Genomic DNA, 15,320 nt, shown 5'->3' with positions numbered 1-15,320 from the left:
ATACGTTTAGGTTATAAGTGTTATGATTATCTCAGGGTCTCAGCTTATAAAGGCCTCGGCCTTTCTGCTGATTCCTTAACACTTGCATAATTTCTCCTTTTTCTGCACAAGTGTCATGATCTTTGTATTGCCTTATTTTGCGATGTATCTTTGTATGTTTTATGCCAAGTGTTAAATAAAAGAACTGAACTGAACTGAATTGAACTGAACTGATGTGCATCATCACCGCTCAATTACACTGGTTGCCTGTATAATTGACAAAAGAGCCGCATATGAGATATATATTTACTGGTTTTTCATTGCCAACACATTCTGCTCCTAAAATTTTCCTGTCTTCCTATGCCGTTCATCTTATAAATGCGCTCGGCCATGGATACTATAAATCTAAGGTGCACAAAATACCAAGTATAACTATAGACTGGTGGACGAATAGTTTTTTTATATTGTGGGACAAAGACATGGAATACCTTGCTAAAGGAACTCGTTAATCGCCCTTATTGGTTTTAATATTTATCAAGGTTTTTTTTTTTTTAATATTCGGTCTATAAAAATATTGTTTTGACTTTGTCATTGGGGCGAATCTTGATGTAAAGCGCATTGATCAGTTTATTTGAAATGCACTATTAAAAGACCACTTATTATCACAATGAATTTATTAACATAAACAGTCTATAATGTACAATAATTTGCCCAGCAGTCGAGATAACACTACGCGAAACTTAGTTTTGTTTCCGGATAACTTCCAGAACTTAGAGAACACAGTCACACTATACAGATAAAACTATACGCGTTTCATTCACGTGATTCAAAGCTGCCCGAATACAGTAGTTTCGGTCTCGCACAAGAAAAACAAACAAGCAAACCAATGTCATCGATTTTTCACTCTATGTGCATTCAAATTCGTTTCTTTGCACCTGTGGAAAAACTTGGGTAAAACGATTTCATGTTTAGGACTCTCCAAATTAGTGTTTGATAATATGCCTCGAAATGAAAAGTCAAAAGTTCAAATTCAAGTTCAAGTTCAAGTTCAAGTTCATATTCATTCGTGTTTTCCACAATATACAAACATGAATCTCACTTTCTTAAGTGACAAAAACAATGCATACAATTGTACAGAGAAGACAACAATAATAGGAAAAAAAAACGAACAGTAGCGATACATTGCAATAGTTGCTAAGATAACGAAAGTGAAATAGTTTTCAATATATGCACTGTGTGAAATAGTTTTCAATATATGCACTGTGTGAAAAAAAAAAAAAACGTAAGAATGAAGTTCAAATGTAAGCATGAAGTTCCAAATCTCTGCATTTAAGATTCAAGATATCTTATTGTCGTGTAAAAATATACATAAAATTTGTTCTCGGACATTGGTCATAGGTGTTGCAAACAGAACGGCAATCAAAAGTATACAGAACCACATGCAAAATATTCACGATGAAAGTCATTACATGATACATGCATAACAACAAAAATACTGAAGATATTACACAAGATATTTCCTGAAAAAAAAAATATATGGATAGAAGAGCATAGGCGGAAGAGTAAATAATACAATTTATTCTTTTCAGAGGAAGTTTTCAAAATAGCTCACTTTTAATCTGGTATTACATCTTGTTACGTGCGTTGATGTGTATATTAAAAAATAATCTTCAGAATGGTAATTGATACTGTTACCAGTGATCCCTCTGGTGTAATTTATTTGCTTTTAAATGTATATCGTAAACATGTTCACAATATTATTATCTGTACATATTGCATACTGGAAATAAATGTCAGCGAATAGAATTTGAAGCAGAATGAGAAGAAAAGACGAAATTCATTCTTATGGAAACTGACAAAATAATTATTTCATTAACGACATGCAAGAACAGCCTCTGCCAAGAAACTGATCGAGTATTACATGTACCAAGGTAAAATTTTGCTGCACTCACCGAGAGAAAAGGGATAAAGACCACACCCAGTGTACGCTTTGATGGTAAACAGGCCACGCCTTCGTCCGATGCTTTCAATGCAGCAAACGTTAGTGATTGGCTGCACCGATCGCTGCAATCATCACATGCTCTCGCGACGTCATCATGACTAGACAAAACTAGGGTCATTTGCATACTAATATCTCTGTTCATTCCAGAAGACAGAATGAATCGCATTTGTGGATACGTAATATGATAGTATTATTCGGTATTCATTAAAGTTATACATTTTGTGTTACTGTTATACCGACATTATGAGCTAGTGATGTACATTCTTAATTGCTGAATAAAGCATGGGGTGAGAAGGGAAAATACGTAGAAAATAAAGTTAAAAGACCATATAGACGTTACAATAGAGTTCACAGACTTGGATCCCAGGAGCGTCCTTTGTGGAATAATGTTGATAAAACTCATGGCGTGGGAATTTAAACAGCTTGAATGTCATGATAATTATTTTCTGGCTGGAAGATAATATGACTCTTCATTAGCATAGAATAACAGGCAGTTTCTTGCTGGAAGGTTGTACGTGCAATTTTTATCGGAATAAGCAGACAAAGTTCACCAAAGTAACGTGGCGATTCTAGACAAAGCACAAAACGAAGGAAGCTTTGGCTTGACACCCAGGCACCCATAAGTCCCTACATGTCAATGAACTTTTCTTTAAGCATTACTGATGAGTTCCATTCCGCTTTCTTTATGCTCAGCATTCAAAATTACACTTAAAACACTAACAGTTCGTTTAATTTTTTGGCATTTTTTTTTCTTGTATCAGGGAAATGGCTCGATATCTCCTTTCACCACACTCCGTTTCCATGTCTTCTTGAGAATGATGATAATGACAGTGACGACACCACCACCACCACCAACAACAACAACAATAATAACTCTATTCAGTGTTAGTAAAAGTTGTAAAAGTAAAAGTGTTAGTAAAAGTTAAAAAAAAATTCCTGAAGATTGTCATCGGTTGTCATTTTACGCGCATTCCATTTCGTGTGTTTGCATTGGTAGAAAGAAATTGATCAAACGATATCATGTTTAGAGCTTTCAAATTCGTTTCCATATGCCTCAAAATCGATTTTCTGATGTTCAAATTCGAAGGTAGCTATTCAATTTTGTGGATGGGAATGAATTTTCAAATGTAATAATGCATTCACTCAAACAAATTATCCTTATCAACGAACGTTTTCAAAACAGCTAACTTATTGTGGTATTACATGTTATAAGTGCACTGGTGTGTGCAATCACAAATCAATTATGGGATAGATTTGCAAGAAATAGAACAAATGATTTCTGTGGTGCAATTTCTTTGCTTTTAGATATAGGCCACGTGCACGTTCAAAATTATTACAAACTGTTGCTATCTGTATTTTGTATACTGGAAATATATGTCACTGAGCTATTGAATTTTGAGTAGAGTGAGAAGAAACAACGAAATTCATTCTTATGGAAACTGACAGAGTAATTATTTCATTAACGACATGTAAGAACAGCCTCTGCCCAGAAACTGATCGAGTATTACCAGGATAAAATTTTGCTGCACTCACCGAGGGAAAAGGGATAAAGACCACACCCAGTGTACTCCGTGATGGTAAACAGGCCACTCCCACGTCGGATACGCTCATTGCAGCAAACGTTTGTGATAGGCTACGCCGATCGCTGTGGACTGCGCGACATCATCAATGCGCTCTCGACGTCATGACGCGTCATTAATTGTCTACACAAAACTGGCGTGATTTGCATATTATTATCTGTGTTATAGCCAGAAGACCTACGTAGTAATGAATCGTATTTATGGATACGTACTATGTAATTGTATAATTGTCCGGTATTTCTGAAAGGTATACTTCTTATGTTATTATCGACATTATGAGTTAGTGCTGTAATATAGCATGGGATGAGAAGGAAAAATAAGTAAAAAATAAAGTCAACAGACTGAAAACAATACAACTGGATTCACAGTTTCTGAGCGTCCTCTGTGGAATAATATTGATAAAACTCATGGCGTGGGAATTTAAACAGCTTGAATGTCATGATAATTATTTTCTGGCTGGAAGATAATATGACTCTTCATTAGCATAGAGTAACAGGCAGTACCTTGCCTGGAGGTGGTACGTGCAATTTTGATCGGAATAAGCAGACGAAGTTCACCAAACGTGGCAATTCTAGACCAAGCACAAAACGAAGGAAGCTTGGCTTGACTCCCAGGCACATATATTCCCATGAACTTTTCTTAAGCATTACGGTTGGGTTCCATTCTGCTTTCTTCATACTCGGTATTCAAAATTACACCAAAAGCACTAAAATTTCGTTTAATTTTATAATCATGCATTTATTCTTTTCTGGCATCAGGGAAATGGATCGGTATCTCCTTTCACCACCTTCCGTTTCCATACGTCTTCTTGAGGATAATACAAAGCTTATATTGCACATATCACTACCTTAGTGTCTCTATGAGCTTTAAGGAAGAGGGATGAAAATGGAAAAAGAAATATACTCTACAATGTACGTACCGTAGATGCAAACCAAAACTCATTCATAATTCTGTTTAAACAGAAATGTCTCGAGAACAGTTTTAAACTTAAGCACTGTGGAAGCTTCCTCTATACAACACAAAGTGTGGGAACAGCATGAGCGAAAGTTCGCTCACCATAAAACTTGGTTGTGATAACAGGACATTTGAGAATTACGATGATGACAGTAACGACACCACCACCACCAACAACAACAACAACAATAATAACTCTATTCAGTGCTAGTAAAAGATGTAATTCCTGAAGATTGTTATCGATTGTCATTTTACGTGCATTCCAATTCGTGTGTTTGCATCAGTGGAGAGACATTGGTCAAACGATTTCATGTTTAGGGAATTCCAAATTCGTTTTCATAGGTTTAGACATCGATTTTCAGATGTTCAAATTCGAATGTAGCCATTCTATTTTGTGTATGGGAATGAATTCTCAAATCTAATAAATCATTCACACAAACAATTTATCCTTATGAACGAAAGTTTTCAAAACAGCTGGCTTATTGTGGTATGACATGTTTTTAAGTGCACTGGTGTGTATTCACAAATCAATAATAGGATGAATTTACAATACGTATAACAGATGATTTCTGTGGTGTAATTTGTTTGCTTTTAGATGTATGTCACTTGCATGTTCAAAATCATTAATGTTGCTATCTGTATTTTGAATACTGGAAATATATGTCACTGAGCTATTGAATGTTGAGTAGAGTGAGAAGAAACGATGAAATTCATTCTTATGAAAACTGACAGAGCAATTATTTCATTAACGACATGCAAGAACAGCCTCTGCCCAGAAACTGATCGAGTATTACCAAGGTAAAATTTTGCTGCACTCACCGAGGGAAAAGGGATAAAGACCACACCCAGTGTACCCCGTGATGGTAAACAGGCCACTCCCACGTCGGATACGCTCAGTGCAGCAAACGTTTGTGATAGGCTACGCCTATTGCTGTGGACTGCGGGACATCCGTTGCGCTCTCGACGTCATGACGCGTCATTTTGTCTACACAGAACTGGCGTGATTTGCATATTATTATCTGTGTTATATAGCCAGAAGACCTACGTAGTAATGAATCGTATTTATTGATACGTATTATGTTATTATAGTATTATCCGGTATTTCTGAAAGCTATACTTCTTATGTTATTATTGACATTATGAGCTAGTGCTGTAATATAGCATGGGATGAGAAGAAAAAATAAGTAAAAAATAAAGTCAAAAGACTGAAAACGATGCAACTAGATTCACAGTTTCTGAGCGTCCTCTGTGGAATAATGTTGATAAAACTCATGGCGTGAGAGTTTATACAGCTTGACTGTCTTGATAATTATTATCTTTCTGGCTGGAAGATATGACTACTCATTAGCATAGAGTAACAGGCAGTACCTTGCCTGGAGGTGGTACGTGCAATTTTTATCGGAATAAGCAGACAAAGTTCACCAAACGTTGCAATTCTAGACCAAACACAAAACAAAGGAAGCTTGGGTTTGACGCCCGGCCACATACATGTCAATTAACTTTTCTTTGTACACTGACGCGCTCCATTCCGCTTACTTTATACTCGGCATTCAAAATTACACCTGAAAATGTGAAAGTTAGTTGAACCTGCAGATGCAGGTAATTTTTCTTGCATTGGGAAATGGATCGACATCTCGTTTTCCCCACCTTCCTTTTACCGGAGTGTAATTTTTACTGAAAACCATGAATTCATTTGCATGTATTGTGGTTCGTACGAAGTGTACATCCGTTATGCTGTCAATCAAAAACAGAGATCATAAATCAACTTCCATTTCGTTAGTATGAAACGAATTGTCGACATTTTCATAATTCTCCTTCATTTAGAGTAAACTAGGAAAATGGCATTGAGGAATCATGTTTGTGAACCTTATGGAAGTCAGTTAATGATTTCTGTCTATTCAAGCAAAATCAAATCAAGTCTATGTCATTACGTCCAATACCATGTTACATGCCTTTTTTTCTTGAAGTTGCTCAATAAATATCTCTTTAGGAGGGATTTTGTATTATATACCATCGTTTCTTTGGTATGTAAGAGTGAAGTAAGAAAAAACACACAGAAGAGATGGAGGAGACACCAGCTAGATGGTGTAAGAACAGCACGAAGTGTTTGGGGGGTCATCCCACAAGACCGACACCCACGAGTCATGCATCCCACGAGTTCGACACTGAAAACAGGTCCATGAGTCCTGCAGCTCTCTAGTCATACAGCCCATGAGTTCGACACTAGGCAAATAAAGCCCATGAGACCAACAATATAAAGTGAAAACAGCCCATGAGTTCGACAGATACAACACGGGGATTAATGTGTCGGTCTCGTGGGCCTTGTTAGCTTATTGTCGAACTAATAAGCTGTATGACTCGTGAGCTGTATGACTCGTGAGCTGTACTACTCATGGACCGTATGACTTGTGAGATGTATTACTTGTGGGCTGTATGACTCGTGGGTGTCGGTCTCGTGACGTGCACCCGTGTTTGGTTGTTTGGTGGTCCTGTTAGACGCATCCTTTCGAGCTTCTTCCCCCTGAAGTGAAGCTGAAGTGAAGTATGAGTATGTTGAGTTTCCTAAACAGAAGACACACTTTATTCATACCTGATCAGTGAGGTATAGAATACTCCAAGGTAATCTTTAAAAGCAGTTTTGATCAAATCTATGGTTTTAATCTAAAATTCGTTTGTGGACTTTGTGGATATACCTTGCACTCTCACGCGTCTGAATGTCTGCTTGCGTTGTGTTTATGGGAACCCAATGAATTCAGTAAAGGCGTCAAAAATGGGAGGCATTTATGATGAAGCAATGTTTAAATCGTTTCCCTAATACATCGGGGTCCTCCCATGAGCTCAACATTCACTAGTGAAACGGCCCACGAGCTCATGGGGTCATCCAATCTATGAGTTCGATACTAGAGGAAAATAAGGTCCATGGATTTAGTCCGACACTAAGCAAATAAGGCTCAGGAGCCTGACACTGCCTATGATGCATTAAGCCCCACGATAAAATGCCTGTCTCATGAGCTTTTTTGTCTCGTGTCGGACTCATGGGCCATGTTTACCAATAGTGTCGAGCTCGTGGGCCTTGCTTATGTCTGACTCATAGGCCTCAGGTGCTTATTGTCGGGCTGATGGACCGTCTTGATCGCGAGTCTATTTTCCTGATGTGGATCTCGTGGCCTTATTCATTGGTGTCTAGCTCTATAGGGTTGTACGACTCGTGAGTTGTATGTCTCGTGGGCTGTATCAAGATGATTCGTGGGTTGTACTGGACTTGTGGGCTGTTTGACTCATCGACGTATACTCTTGGCTGTCGGACTCGTGACGTGCACCGGCCTGTATGTCTTATGCTACTCTCCACATAGGCAAAATGTACTGTGATTTACGAATATTACACATTTCATGTATGAATATAAGATTACGAAATAAGCAGTCAAAAGATTGAAAACGTTTCATATTCATCACAGTCAGTGGAGCAAGGAAAATTATCTGAGAAATATTGTTGATGAACTCGTGCGTGGGAATTAAGACAGCTTGACTGTCATGATAATTGTTTCTACTGGCTCGAAGATATGATTCCTCATTTACATAAAGTAACAGTCAGTACCTTGCAGAGTTTGGTCAGGAAGGAGCGGTAGGTGCAATCTTTATTGGTAGAAGCAGATAAGTTCGTCAAAATGTGACAGATCCAGGTCAAAACAAAAAATTGAAGAAAAGAAAATGCTCCCGGAGCAACTGCATATCAACGAACTAATATCTTTAAAAATGCTGATGAGGTCCATGCCCCTTTGAGGAAAGGAATTATTAATTTACAGACACAAGTCATTTTTTCCCGAGTAACACTGACATCGAAAGATACCTGCTTGCCTTTTTCTATCGAGTGATATTTTACAGAAAAAATGAATTGACTAAAAGCATTTATGAAATGAAAGTCACCATTTCTTAGTTCTCTTGTGTCATTATGTGTAGCGTAATGTTACATGTTATGAAAGGTAAAGTGTTACATGCTTGTCTTGAAGTTGCTGAATTGGCTCAATAACATCTGGAATATGGTCTTACAATGATGTAAGATGTAAAAGAAGAACAGAACAGATGGGTCAAGGACCAGTGTTATAGCATTAATCCGAAGGGTATGTTTTGCGGACTGTTGGTTCTGTTAGACAGATCCTCTTTCGATTCAACGACTCTTCCATTTCCACTGAAGTGGTATAACGAAGATATTATAGGCCCCGTCACACTTCAGCGTATAAATCAGCGAATGCCTAGCGGATGGACAAAATTTGGCAAGGTCCAGATACGCTCAAATCCGCTCGAATTCGCAAGCAAAATGTGGTTTTCGAACGTTCGCCGAACGAAGGATGAGCATATGCTATCCGTGTTGCGAGCGGATAAAGTAACGAATGGAAGCGAATGCGTAGGCCCTACAGTCCATCCAACGGATGCTGAGCGGACAAAGCGAATGAGCAGCGAATGCCCAACATATGCAGAGCGATACTGCGGCGATCACGTGACGGATTTCGGCTGACGCACACTTCACCAAATCATTTTGAACAGTGACAGTGTCAAGTAATGTTGTGACTGTGAAAATGGCCCCAAAAAGAAGGAAGCAGAAGTAACCACCAAGTACTAGTACTCCTGATGTCACTACCCTCGACAATCCTCAAGATTCCCCTATTAAAGTGCACTTCCTTCTGATGATCACGTTGACGCATGATGTTGGTAGTCCAACATCCTCGATCGCGTCTGGTGCCTCCAACTGGAGTAGAACTTTCACAATTCCCAAATTCCACGCAGAGATTCCCATTTCCTACAGGTACGTGACTTTTATAGCAGCGGTTTACAATAATGTTCTCGATACAAGCACTGCAAGTGCGGTTATTATCTACCATTTATTACTTAATGCCAGAATACGTTTAATGTCATGTAGGGGGTGTGCCATAGTGGATAAGACTCCCGACTCCCAAACCGAGGACCCGGGTTCGAATACCGCCTAGTGCTTACATCCTTGGGCAAGATTTTTTACCTACGATATCCTTCTCGACCCAGGTGTAAATGGGTACCTGGCAACGCTAGGGTAATAATAGCAGGGCCCTCTGGTAGAGACAGTGGCAACACTGAAGAGGCTACAGGCTGGGTAAATAATACCTTTTTCTTCTTGTTGTTATTATTGTTATCATTATCATTATAATCATTATGTGTGCTATGAATATCTATTTGTTTTTTTTCCTACTTCATTTAATTAACGTGTGTTGCTGTGCAGATTTGATGGGCGAATTTGGACGAACGGCGGACGAATAAGAAACGAACGCAGAGCGACCAAAACTTTCGATCAGCGGATGCTAAGCGAACATTGAGCGGATTGTCATTCCGTTCGTCATCCGCTCAAGATTTTGGACATGTCCAAAATCAAAATTTGGCTCCGGCGGATCTCTGCGAATCTCTGCGAACAGCTAGCGGATACAGCGAACGTCAAGCGGGTCACGAACGACGAGCAACGGATGTGAGCGTATCTCCAAATTTTCGGATCCGCTGGGCATTCGTTGGCTCGATCCGCTCTAGTGTGACGGGGGCTTTAAGTAGCATATCCATTAGAATAACTTCGAGTCATGTATAATACCGGGTTACTTGGTCCAAATTTATACATCTTAATATGAGTAATGTGACCTTATAGTCATACCCAGGATTTGAAATTCATGGAATGTGTCAGGCACAGCTATACACAATCAAAATTTGCATATAACATCGGCAAGTGAGTCCTTGCACGTTATGGATTCCAGATCATTCATGAAAGATAAATGGGATGCAGTCACAATGAAGCAATGAATTAAATACATACAAGCGGCCAGCACAATGTATGGCACACATGTACATGTGTAATAACTATTGTCGGATATCAAGGTGAAGGTTAGGGCTATAATTATGTCTATGCTATTACTGACATGATCAAACGTACCGTCATCATGGAAAATTAAAAATTTGATGTATGCATGATGTATGGATAAAATAAGCTATTAAAATGTTGAAAACGTTCCAACAGGAATCACAGTCGTGGAGCAAGGGACGTTCTCTGTGGAATATTGTTGATGAATTCCTCGTGCATGGGAATCTAGACAGCTTAACTATCATGATAATAATTCTCGAGCTGTAAGATATTGACTTCTCATTATAGCATAGACTGGCAGTCAGTATGGTTTGGCGTGGAAGGTGCAATGTACGTTCATGGCACGCGTGTGTGTGTAAGCAGATAAGTTCATGAAATGTGACAGATTCAGGTCAAGAAGAAAATGGCTGGATGAAGGAAGACATTGTCCGGCAATAGACACCTGCATGTCAGTGAAATAATATTTCTCAAATAGTGATGAGGTCCATTCCGCTTCATACTGAAAAGGAAATCATTAAACTTGCAGGCACAAGTTATTTTTTCCTCGTAAGGAATTTGCATTCCAAATCCATATTTTCGTGAGTTTACTGCTCTGTATTTCACAGAAATCATAACGTTTGTGTTATTTAAACTTAGTTTGGAATGTATTTTCCATTTCCTATGGTTCTTTAGATTGTTTCATTACGTGTAACGAAATACATACATTTGTTTTGAAGTTGATGACTTGGCTCATTGAATACGTCTGTTGTGAACGGGATATTTACACCGATATGACTTGTGTGGGAAGTTAGAAAAGGAGAGAAGATAATATGAATCAGAGACCAGCTGGGGGATGTATAGCAACAATCCGATTGTTTTATGGTCTGTTGATACTGTTAGACCGTTCCTTCTCGAGTCTTCCACTGTCATTCAAGAGGTATTATTATGGTGACTAGATTTTGTTTCAGAAACGGCATACTGTGTTCATGAATTCACGAAGCAAGTATACCTGTGGATATCTGTGGGACAGAAATCACTTAGGTCAATTTAAAAAGGGGTCTTATTCAAATCCATGGTTTCAATTTAAAATTCGTTCGTGGACTAAAACAAGCCAGAGAAATTAGAAAATAATTTATGAAAGGCGCGCCTAAACAATGGCGTACAGTTATAATGAAGCAACCAATGAGTAGTGTTTCTTTATTTCTTTCTTAATTCGTAATAATGTATATGTATAATTATACTGGCAGATAGATGTAAGGGGACAGACCGGTATGTCTAATGCTATTATCGATACAAGCCAAATGTACTGTAATTATGGAATACTGGGCATTGTATGAAAAATGTATTATCAATTAGTTAAAAGACAAAAAGCGATAAACCATGTTTCACAGTCTAGTAGCAATTCACTCTAAAAACACCCGGGTCAGAACTGACCCGGAAAGGGTCCGTTGGGGTCACACACCGTTCCGGGTCAGAAATGACAGGGAATGGGGTCAGATGAGACCACATTCAGAGTCACGAATTGGCTCAGGATGAGCCCATTCCGGGTCTTCATGACCAAATTCCAAATCATTTTTTTTTTGACCAGGAACGGGGTTTGACCCCAACGGAACCTTTCCGGTGAGTTCTGACCCTGATGTTTTTAGAGTGAAGGAACATTCTCTGTGGAGTACTCGTGATCGATTGGGAGTTTAGACAGCATGACTATCATACAAACCCTGCTCGTACTTATGTCCTACCTAGAATATTAACTTCCTCTAACGAAAAAAAAAAATTAGCAGATTCGGCTGGATGGTCTTTGCCTCGGCAAAGGCAGGAGTACAGTTAGCGAAAGATCTGGAAACCAGACTGTACAGACCCGTAGCCGGGGGAGGGGGGGGGGGGGGGGAGGGGGGGAGATAGGGGATTGAGGGGGGAGGGGGAGCGGGGAGTGCGTCGGATGCGTATGCACCCCCTCCTATCGGAAAGGCCCGCTTTTTCAAATGAATATATTAAAGGACGTGATAAGCCTCATCACAAACACACTAGTTTAATGTGTAACTTTATTATTAACCGTTACTGATTCATTGTTCCATATTCCACATTTACACAGAACTTTACATTCCATCTGACTACAAGATTGAAGATAGTAGTTCAATACAAGATAGTCAATTCGGAATAATACCAAAGATCCTATACACTAAAGTAAGATCTTTCATAATACCAATAACGTTATATGAGGAACCCATAATAAAAACCAAAAACTTGTAAAATGTATGCTCCACAGTAATTATTCAAGAGTTCAGTACAATATGTCAAGGATAAACAACTGTGTAACTTGAAAGATGAATAAAATGAACTCATATAAAAGAAAAATTAAACTCATACAAATATTCACACTTACTCTGATGCCCGCATCAATCGAGAGCTGACCTTTGCCCTGAAATAGCACATCTCAATCCGCCTCTGGCAAGAGTGTTGTGCGAATATTGAACCGTAGTATTTACCAGCCTGCTGAATTTCAATTCTAAAAATGTAAAAAGCTTCCTCATGTGGGAGGAGACCACACACCCCTTCCCAAACCTGGTCCATAGCCTTTGGTCCACCTGAATAAACTTATAGTATGTAAGTGAACATACATGAGAAAAAAGTGAAAACACGCATACAGCTGACCAAGCAGTAAAAGATGACACGATTTAGCCATTCAAATTGTTCCTGAATATTGCTTCTCTTTACTTTAAGTTAAGGGCTGCAAATTTGCGAATTTTTCACCAAAGCAAACACAAGATCGTTGAAATAAAGTAAAGCAGTCTGGAGTTAGCTCATAGGCACATTGGTACGAATGACCTTCCTCTTTTCTCAGTCGGTTATTCATTCATTCATGTTTTTATTTTCATTTCCATCCAATATACATAGGTAATACAAATGTCAAATGATAACATATCTTGTAACATATAATGCATCTTGTTTCGTAGAGGACTTCGAGGAAATGAAAATTGAGGGGCTGCTAAAAAAAACGAACTTGTATAGTGCAATCCCCTCACTAATACTCACGTTACATTACTACATAGCTTACAAAACTACAATACGTGTACCATACAAGTTAATCACTGGAAGTATACACTTTTCATTACATCGACGGTAACATGAAGCATACGCATTCACACACACACACACACACACACACACACACACACACACACACAGAGAGAGAGAGAGAGAGAGAGAGAGAGAGAGACACACACACACACACACAAGAGAGTATCATAGGGAGATAGAGGGAGGGACGGAGAGAGGGGGAGTAGAGAGAGCGAAGGGCAGGTCAGTATTCTCGATGCAGGGAGAAGAAAAAAGAACAACAATTCCAAAACAGGCAAACTAATCATGGGGTACATATAAACTAATCACATATTTCTTTAAATTACTGGAAAATAATTTCAAACTAGTAGAATCTTTTATATTTTTCTCGAGGGAATTCCATGATTTTGGGCCACTGTAAATAAACGTAGATTTTACTGAAGAAAAAAAAAAAAGTTCGAGTAAGGGGCAAATGATACTCATCTGTTTGACGAGTGGGGTATTTATGAATATTGTTGTTATTATTATGAACATTTTTATTCTTCTTATTAAAAATAATATTCATATTTGGAGCACCTCACTCGTTTTCAGAGGGACAAAATGCATATCACAATTTATGGGATTCATCAATCCTGTTCAAACAAAGAATGAACTTGAGTAGACCACATGACCAGAATGAACAATTTACACTTCGAAAAGCATCAATTTCATTATTTTGCATTAGTTGTATTTACAAGCTTTTTTTATCGATAGGGCAAATACCACTTTTGTTGTCAGGGGGATGTGCTGGCAAGCAGCATGTGTAGGTATTACAATCATGAATAATCATTACATCATAGATGCTTATCCCAGTGAATTTAAAGGGGACCTCCAGACGATTTTCAGACTTATACATTTAACCAACTATACAGTTAAACTGATTACAGAGTTTCAGAATTTATAGCGACTGGGATAAGGAATGAGAATGTTTTCAAAATTATAAGAAATTGTAATGAACAAGGATGATGACATGGTAACCTCACCATAAGAATGCATGAGTTGGGTCTCAAGGAAGCAGAACACAAGAAGAAGGCATGCACAGATTTTTCAAAGGTGAACTTTTTGAGCAAGCGGTATTGTAATGAAATTACACTGCTGCATTTGTGAAATATGTGAGGCTCTGATGTCATCAACACTGGTTAGTGGTATTTGTTTAAAATTGTCAGGTATTATTGCTTTCTCTTCTCAAGGACCATAATAAATTCCACGAATTTATACATAGAGCTGCCGATTTATGCACTACATCAGAACCGGCGGAGCGTTTTCAAAAGTGTGTGTGTGTGTGGGGGGGGGGGGGGGGACCACTTCCTGGTTTCATGAGCTAACAAGCAAAAAATAATGTCCTCAGCTCATCTTTAACCTTTCATTTTCGGGTTTCTTCAGCTGACAAGCACAAAAAGAAAGGTCTTCAGCAGAAAAACAACCTTACTGTGCTCACACATCTCTATCTATTTCTTTTTAGTACAGTTGTACCACTTACGTACTTCTGGGTTTAAAAAAAAGTGGGGGAGGTCCCAAAGCGATGACACCTTATGTATTCCTTTGTATATTTATGATGCACAAAGGGGGGGGGGGGGGGGCTCCCCCCCCCCCCCCCCCGCTTCCATCAGCCATGTACATGAAATGAAAATCGTCTGGAATGCCCCTTTAAAAAACAACATACCTGTTTGTACGAGTGACCATTTACACGTATTCTGTCCATGCCGAAAGTGGAACTGCGAACTTAAGACGTACTTGAGAGAGTGAAACATCCTCCATCTTCTCTTCATCTCCCTAAATTTGATTACCAGTGAAGTCGCACATGCCGATCAAGAAGTGCCAGATACCATGATTTATATAGCCATTGAAATTCCATCTGAAT

This window comes from Diadema antillarum, unplaced genomic scaffold (assembly GCF_040938485.1).
Source record: "Diadema antillarum isolate AM-2024a unplaced genomic scaffold, OU_Dant_1.0 scf00000089, whole genome shotgun sequence".
Lineage (NCBI taxonomy): Eukaryota > Metazoa > Echinodermata > Echinoidea > Diadematoida > Diadematidae > Diadema > Diadema antillarum.
This window is presented reverse-complemented; position numbering follows the sequence as displayed.